Source organism: Emys orbicularis, chromosome 1 (genome assembly GCF_028017835.1).
Source record: "Emys orbicularis isolate rEmyOrb1 chromosome 1, rEmyOrb1.hap1, whole genome shotgun sequence".
Classification (NCBI taxonomy): Eukaryota; Metazoa; Chordata; order Testudines; family Emydidae; genus Emys; species Emys orbicularis.
The window spans coordinates 154,840,979-154,850,146 of NC_088683.1; positions in this window are offsets into that span (position 1 = coordinate 154,840,979).

Consider the following 9,168-nt stretch of genomic DNA (forward strand, 5'->3'; position numbering starts at 1 on the left):
TTCAACGGAGCCTGCCACCCCTCCTGTTCGGGACTCTGTGTGTGGGGGCTATGTAACTTTGTGGCAGGGGGAGGACGGTTACAGATCCCCTGCTGCGTGGCTCTGTGATCCAGGATAAGGACCGCTGCATAAGATCTCTAACCGCCCTCCCCCGCCACAAAGTCACATAGCCCCCCCCCCACAGAACATGAAAACCACCTCCCAGACTGACCAGGGTAACTAGTGACTGCAATGTGTGTGTGCCCTGCTGCTGAACCTGCCCCCGCATCTGTACCCTGGTAAAGGTGACTGTCCTGTCCAATTACCAACCCCCTTCCCCCCCTTCAAACAGACTCTCCTCTAAAAGAACATGATGGAAACAGTAATTAACAGAAACGTATTTTTTATTAGCAACTACACATGAAACTGGGGGATGAAACTGGGACGGGGGCTTGGGTGAGGCGGGAAGGAAAGGACTTATCAAATTTTGGGGAATGAGAGCCTTCTGGTACTTGAGCAGTCTGCAGGGGTGGAGTGAGAGTTTTCACGGACTCTGCCGCCCCTCCTTCTTGGGACTTTGGGTGAGGGGGGTATGGGACTTTGTGGCAGGGGAGGGCGGTTACAGATAGACTGCAGCGGGGCTCTGTCCTCCTGCCTCCGGTCCTGCAGAACATCCACAAGGTGCCGGAGCGTGTCCGTTTGCTCCCTCATTAGTCCAAGCAGCGTTTGAGTCGCCTGCTGGTCTTCCTGCCGCCACCTCTCCTCCCGTTCCATGTGTGATCGGTGCATTTGGGACAAGCTCTCCCTCCACTGGGTCTGCTGGGCTGCCTGGGCTCAGGAGCAGCCCATAAGTTCCGAGAACATGTCCTCCCGTGTCCTCTTCTTCCTACGCCTAATCTGCGCTAGCCTCTGGGAGTGTGATGCCAGGGTAGGTCGGGAGACAGTCGCAGCTGTGGGATGGGAAAAAGGGAGTGAATTCCTCAGAAAGATAAATTTTTGGGTGAACAAAGAACATAGTCTTTCTCTGTGAACAAGACCATGCACAGCACCTATCACATGCGCACTCAGGACAAGGTCGAATTTTCGGCCTTTGCATTCAGTGCCTGGGGTCTTGCAGTGCAGATCAGACAAGCGGGACAGGACAGCGGAATTTGGGTAACAGGCTGACATGATAAGCCGTAGACTTGTGGCTGCTTAAAACTTTAATAATAGCACTGGCCTCCTTTCACGTTCAAAGCAATGCCAGTCCCTGCTGCCAGCAATCCGGCAAGCATGAACTCTGCCCCTGTCCCACCCCCTCGAGGCTGTCCCAGGGAAAGATCCCTGTATGCTGCTCCTCTCCCGCCTCCACCGCATGGCTCTAAACCGCCGGTTACAGTTCTGTAAAGGAACAGGCAAGCAGTCCCAATACTAACATTCCCCTACCTAATTCAAAGCAGGTCACCATGAGCGACATCACTCTGATGAGGATTTCAGAGACAGAGAAAGAACGGATGCTTCGGGAAAGCCTGCAAAGACCAGGGCCGTATGCCGCCATGCTCTGCAAGGCAATGATCCCCGAGTACTTGCTTGTCTCCTGGCGCGGAAACGTTTCCAGGAGAGCTTCGTGGAGATGTCCCAGGAGAATTTCTGCTCTATCCCCGGACATATAGACCGGATTTTACTGTAGCTGCACTGGGAGGGACTAAACAGTAGAGCGCCTAGGGCAAAACAATCATGCTAAACCGGACATTGTTAGATTTTTTTTCAGTAGTTGCACTGCCAAGGACTGAAACCTTAAGCGCCTAGGGCAAACTAATCATGAAAAACCCATTGTTAATATTCCTGTTCTGTTAAAAATGAATGTTTACATGTTTAAAACACTTACTGACTGACTGATCCTTCACCTGATTCAGGGTCAGGGTTAACGCCTGGGGACGGTTGGTAGGGGATCTCTGTAAGGGTGATGAAGAGATCCTGGCTGTCTGGGAAATCAGCGTTGTAAGCGCTGTCGACTGCCTCGTCCTCCTCATCTCCTTCCTCATCTTCCCCGTCGGCTAACATGTCCGAGGAACCAGCCGTGGACAATATCCCATCCTCAGAGTCCACGGTCAGTGGTGGGGTAGTGGTGGCGGCCGCACCTAGGATGGAATGCAGTGCCTCGTAGAAACGGGATGTCTGGGGCTGGGATCCGGAGCGTCCGTTTGCCTCTTTGGTCTTCTGGTAGCCTTGTCTCAGCTCCTTGATTTTCACGCGGCACTGCGTTGCATCCCGGCTGTATCCTCTCTCTGCCATGGCTTTAGAGATCTTCTCGTAGATCTTTGCATTCCGTCTTTTTGATCGCAGCTCGGAAAGCACGGACTCATCGCCCCACACAGCGATCAGATCCAAGACTTCCCGATCAGTCCATGCTGGGGCCCTCTTTCTATTCTGGGATTGCACGGCCATCTCTGCTGGAGAGCTCTGCATTGTTGCCAGTGCTGCTGAGCTCGCCACGATGTCCAAACAGGAAATGAGATTCAAACTGCCCAGACAGGAAAAGGAATTCAAATTTTCCCGGGGCTTTTCCTGTGTGGCTGGTCAGAGCATCCGAGCTAGGACTGCTGTCCAGAGCGTCAACAGAGTGGTGCACTGTGGGATAGCTCCCGGAGCTATTACCGTTGATTTCCATCCACACCTAGCCTAATTCGACATGGCCATGTCGAATTTAGCGCTACTCCCCTCGTTGGGGAGGAGTACAGAAGTCGAATTTAAGAGACCTCTATGTCGAACTAAATAGCTTCGTTGTGTGGACGGGTGCAGAGTTAATTCGATGTAATGGTGCTAAATTCGACATAAACTCCTAGTGTAGACCAGGCCTTAGTCTCACTGGGGTTAATTCACTGCCACAAGAAGTATTTGAATTTAGGTCTTGAGCCACTTCATGGCAAGGGGATTGTAATTTTCTCCAGTCAGATGTACAGTAGTGCCATTTCTCCAGTGTGTAAACATGCAACAAGTTCCAAATAAAGGACATTTGCTTCCTGTCGTCTAGTTATCCCAGGGTCTGCTGGTTTCTACCATATCCCAGTTTAGAATGCAATCGCCCATCTCCCTCAAAGCTACTAATGTGCTGCCTACTTCTAGAGTAATACATTTTGTGAACTAATTGCTCTACCCTTCATGCATTGCAGCATTCTGGGCTGCCCCCAGAGCAGAATGAGTTTGGCTGTCGTGAGTTCTGAGCAAACTCAGCATCCATAATAGCCAGACATGGATGCTGAAGCATCCATGTTGTTTTCCTGACTTCAGGTGGTAGGCTTTTTCTCAGCCCTTTTCAGAGCTGGAATACTGACCTGCAGCATGGAGTTAGCTGCAGCCAAGAGCTCAGACTGTTTTCTCTTGGGTACATGTGGCATACTAGGACATTGTCACTTTCATTCTGTTGCTGCTGTTTTACAGACTTTTCTGAAGGTATAGATACTTATTTTTTTAACAGAGTGATATTTTAGTGTTAGCTGTCTCCAAGTCTTGTGCTATATCTTCTAACCAAACAAACACATAGTTCTGGCTTTCATTCAAGTGGCTGCTGTCTTGGTTGGCAATTTCTACAGCACCCTGTGTTCTTACAGGAAGAAACAAGAGCGGAAAACAAAGTGTGCACTTGTGGCAAACTGGCTTTGCGAAAGACCCTGGAGATCCCCAAACTGTCCGTTTTCTGTTTGCGTGCACTCAAGGTACGAATGTGCAATCCACATCCCAATCAGGCCTCTGTGGGCCAGGATCCACCAGGAGCAAAGGCATTATTTTTAACATTTTGGGCCTGATTTTCAGAGAGGCTAAATATCTGCAATTCCCAGTGACTTAGCTGGAGTTGTGGGTGCCAAGCACACCTGACAGTTCTCTTCTTGGCTTTGCTCCATTTACTGAATAAAGCTAAAATGACATTCCAGCTGCTCACTTACTGCACAAAATGCTCCTTAAACCTCTTATTGAAGATTTTTGTATATACAATTGTAGCTATTCTGGAGATCCAGAGAACAAACCTGAAGTCAGTGGAAAGTCAGAGAAAGTTCTGTGGTTCCCAAATCAGCTCAGGGTGTTTAGGTTCCCCTGCCCCAAACCTTAAAGATGATAACCCTCCATGCACTGCCCCTGCTACTTCTCATTCCTTGGTGCGCACTCTGAACCAGTGTTTTCCAAACTTTTGAATGCTGGAAAATGCAACCAATCACACTCTTCTGGGAGCCCCGCCATGTGTTGTTAAAGGCCTACAGATCTTAATTTATACACCATCTGGGCTCCCAGATGCTCCTCCCCCTTGTCTCTTTTGGAAATGCTGGTGTAGAGTTTCATCATAGGATATTTCCTCTGCTTTCCTACCTAGTGTGGTGAGCAGTGAAATGGTTAATAATGTGGACATTTAAAGCATCATCACTGGGATCTGAATTAGCATTCACTGAAATGCATGGGGCAGTTCACACTTCAGAGCTATCCTTTCATGCTCTCTACCAACTCAGGCAGACATCTCTGCACTAGTTACACTTAGGGTATGTCTACACATAAGCCACTACAGCTGCACTACTGTGGCGCATCAGTGAAGACACTATCTCCCCATCGGCGTAGTTACTCCACCTTCCCAAGAGGCGATAGCTGGGTCAACGGGAGTATTCTCCTGTCGACCTGGCACTGTCTACATCAGGGATTAGGTCAGATTAACTGCATCATTTAGGGGTGTGGATTTTTCACACCCCTGAGCAATGTAGTTATACTGACCTAATTTCCTAGTATAGACCAGGCCTTACTCCATGTTTCTAAGGTTTTCGCCACAGGCATAACACCCAGAGATTGACTTTATTTTAAAGAAATAAAAGCTGATGCTCTGGAGGACAATTGAGTGGTCTGACTGCACTCCCACCATAACCCTCAACCAGTCCTTCGCTTGCCATGTTTTGGGAAACATTACTTTGACCAAAAGTGCAGATTGGGCTGTCATACTGAGAGCAACCTGAGCTCCATTACTGGTTAACGTGTGCACCGTTCTATAAGGGAGGGCAAGCACTGGCTTCTACAACTGCTCTACAGTTGCCCAAAAGGTTGGGAACCACTACAAGCTAGAGGGAAGACTGCATGGCTTGGTTCAGTCAGAATCTGTTGTTTTTAATCCCTGTCACTCTCGGTGGAAGTTGCACTGTCGTTCTGCCGCACTCTCTTTGCATAAAGTTCACAGATTATTTTTCCTCTGAAATAACAGAGGGGCAAGAGACAACCTTCTGATTTGGGAACTTTCTGGCTGCCTCCAACCTGGTACCCTGCATATGTACTTTTTACAGATGAAAAGTAATATTGTATATAAAAAATATCAAATAAAGAATGTCTTTACGTGAAAAAGGGCATGTGCTGTGTTCTTATCCTCCTTTCTTAGCAACAGGCCGAAGCACTGGGCTGTGGACTGGTTTTCATTTTGCAGTCCTGCTGGTGCTGTAGCATTCCACTCAACCAGTTTAGCCAGGCACTTCCTCTCCAGTGTTAAACATTCTTCAAAGTCCGCTATTTCAAAACTAAGATTCCCACATCTCTTAGCTACCATTAACAGATGATTTCCAAGTTTGGAGTCTGTTCAGGATGCAATCAAGCCTGGGCTTGTCATTTTACACAGTTATGTCTTAAATTTTGATGTTTATGTTTGAAAAGAAAAGAAATTATCTAGGACCTGACATTGTGCTAGAACAGCAGATGAACTGGCGATGATGTGTCCTCCATGTGGAGAAAAGTCAGTTCTTAGTTATTGTTTAAATGTTATGCATGTAGGGAACAGAAACAGAGGAATCCTCCTAGATTGGAATAATTTCCCCATACGCCCTCTGCAGAAATACAGAACAATTTCACTTGAACCACAACCACAATCTGTGCACTGCAGTACAGTGAACACATTTTAGATTCTACTTCATTCCACTTCACAATAAAAGCAGGTAACATTTAGCACTTAAAAATGGTGATTTTTAAGCATTAAACAATGTAACCTAGCATCCCATACCTCATCAGGCTCCACTTAACCCCATGGCATCCTTCCCCCATACTACCCCACATGGGCAGCAACCCACCGCTCTGCACCACACTGCCATGCACACCGCTCCAGCAACACTCCATCCCCACATCTCTGCAGCACCCCATGCCGCACACCACATTCCCACAACACCTCACCCTGCTGAGCCCCATGCTCATGGCACAGACACACCCTGGCACCCAACCCCGCCCCATGCCTCATGATACCTTATCCACATAGACCCATCTCTCTGCATCCCAACTCTAAAGCACCCCCACCTATGCGCAGCACAGCCACATGGCATTTCACCCCACACCCACAGCACCCACTTAGTTAATCCAACCCACTTAGGACCCAGCACCCCCTCCTCCCAGCACCCTACACTGACAGCACTGTACACCTGCAGAACTTCACCATCACATATCCAAGCTCCAGGCATTTGATGCCTCCCTCCCCCACCTCTCGCCCTCACAGCATACCACCACTCTGCATCCAACCCCACCCCCCAGAGCAAAGCACTGCCCATCCACCCAACAGCCATTTGCTCTAGCCCTAAGGCACCCAACCTCCACAGCACGCCATGTCATCCCTCCCCTATAGCAACCTGTATCTGGGCACCAGTCCCATGACACCTTGACCCCATGCACATCACCTCCCCAGCACCATCCCCCAATACACTCCACCTGCTAACATGACAGCCCATCTCTATGTCAGCCCACCATTCACCATCCCATCACCACGGTATGTTACTGCCCTGACACTCCACCCCTATACACCCCACTTGCATGGCTCTGCTTGGTAACCAAATCCCCAGACCTTCATTCCCTTAACAGCCTGCACCCCTCCACATCAGCACCACATACCCATGATATCCCAACGTCCAGCACACCACCCCCATGGCATACCACTTCTACACCATACCCCTACGACTACCCCATGACTGTGCACCGCAGCCCCATAGCAACGTCACCCCCTTGCATACCACATCCACAGTCCCACTTGCCACAGCACTCCACATCACAGCACCCCACCGCTATGGCAACTCATCCCCAGCACCCACTCCCACAGCCCCCCACCACTTCCAGGACACCCTCGCTTCCAACCCCCCACTCCTTGTGCCCCAACCCTGCTACGTCCTACCATCGGCGCAGCATCTCCATGACACCTCACCCCCTTGAACCTCAGAGCCCTGCAGCCTACCCCAGTGCACCACATCCCTACAGTACCCAACCCTCTGCACCTGCCCATGGAATGCCAACGCCTGCATCTCACCCTCTCAATACCCCAGCCCCTTGCACTCCCCCACAGCTCCCCAAGCCAGCAGCAATGCATCCTTCCTAATGTGTCCCCCCCCACTCCCTGTGCCCTAGTTCTACTGCACCCTACTCCCACACACCACACACACCCAGTACTCCATTCCTCTGCCTTTGCTCCTGCCAAGCAACACACCTGCTGCACCGCATCCTCACAGCAAGCTACATCCACAGCAGCCCTCGCCCCACAGCAGCTTATACCCCTGTGCCCTAACACAACAGTACCCCTTGTGCCTTCATTCCCTTGTATCCCCCCACTCAACAGCCCCTGCACTACAATGCCTACCCCTATGGCACTCCACCCCACTGAATCGTCCCACTCAGCAATCCATCCCCATGGTACACCACACCCCACTATCATAGCAACTGACCCCCATGGAAAAACACCCCCTCCAGGTAACCCATCTCCCTGTACCCTACTCCTATGACATTGCCTCCCCATGACTGTCTATTCCTACTATACACATACCCCATGCAACTCTCCATGGACCACCACCCCCTCTCCACTCCGCTCCCTAGACTCATGCTTCTGGACCACGTGACTTCATTATAGTCAAATTCTACTGTGTAGTCCACCAATATACTACTAAAAATGTACATATTCAGCCAATTGGCTCATTCATCAACTGTATATGTTTAAAGGAGGGAGCACTGCTACGTTTCCCCTGTCATGTGCAGATCTGCGGTTGCCATCTATCATGCAATAGGGAGGCTGGAGCCATTTTAAAAGTACTGTGAGGGAGGGCTTCCATTCATGCCAAGTCACTCCTGTTTATGGGGTAGGTGTGTTTTGTTTAAGTGAAATGTCAGTGGTATGTCAATCGTGTTCCAGCTTCAATGGGCTAGAGGGGTTCAGGCAACATAAAATGCCTAAATCCAGATTACTAGCAGGTGAAAACCTGTGGGGAAAAACCAGTGCCTGTTCCTGTATACTAATAAGATTAACCAGCAGTTCAGTCATCTTCCATCCAAAGGCTTCCACTGTGCAAGGCAGCTGTAGGCAAGGGATGGGGTGGTGTATATGTGGCAGTTAGCAAGGCTGTACAGTTGACTATCTGAGGGAAGATTAAATGCTGTTTTTTTAGCATTGGCACAATCCTGTATGGGGCATATTTGCCCCTATAGTTATAAACAGGCTATAGCATTCACAATTATTGTGCCCCCATATCCAGTTCTTGCACAAGCTGGCATCACATGCACCCCAGGTAGGCCTTTCAGCAAACCACCAGGGAGCTAGAGCAATGGAAAAGCCAGAAAACCATTTCAGTGAAGAATAATTAATCTGCAGGGAGATTCAGCCACACAACACCTGCCCACACGTTCCCGATGATGCAGTGTAAAAGGGTTTATCTGTGGCTCTGCTCACACAGAGAAGGCGGCCCATTCTCCTAGCTGGCGTATTAACCACTCCCATATCCCCTGTGCATACAGTGTCTGAGCTACTCTTGATAGAATTCAGGATTTTGAGTTTGGGGTTTACTCTGAGGAGAAAAAGCCAGCTGGTCCCTTTATTAAATGAATATCTAGCAGGATTAGAGCCCTAGTAGACAGATACAGAACTCATCAGAGAGATTCCTAGTCAAATATACATTTCCACAGTTGCTGTAAGCTGTCTGTACCATTTCAGCTCATTCACGGTGAACTGGTGAAAGAGGGAGGGAAAATGCCGAATGAATCTGGGGGAGATTTTTTCAGAAGCCAGCTCGATGCAGGGAAGGTGGTCCAAGTTTTTCCCTTTGGAGCCATTCCACCTCCAAATATTGTTAAACTAATTCTCCACTCTGTTACTGCTGAAATAAGTGGTGTTACACCGGTGTGAAACCAGTGTGAGAGTGGAGAGTCAGACTCCATAACCAATGGTTTGCTTGCCTC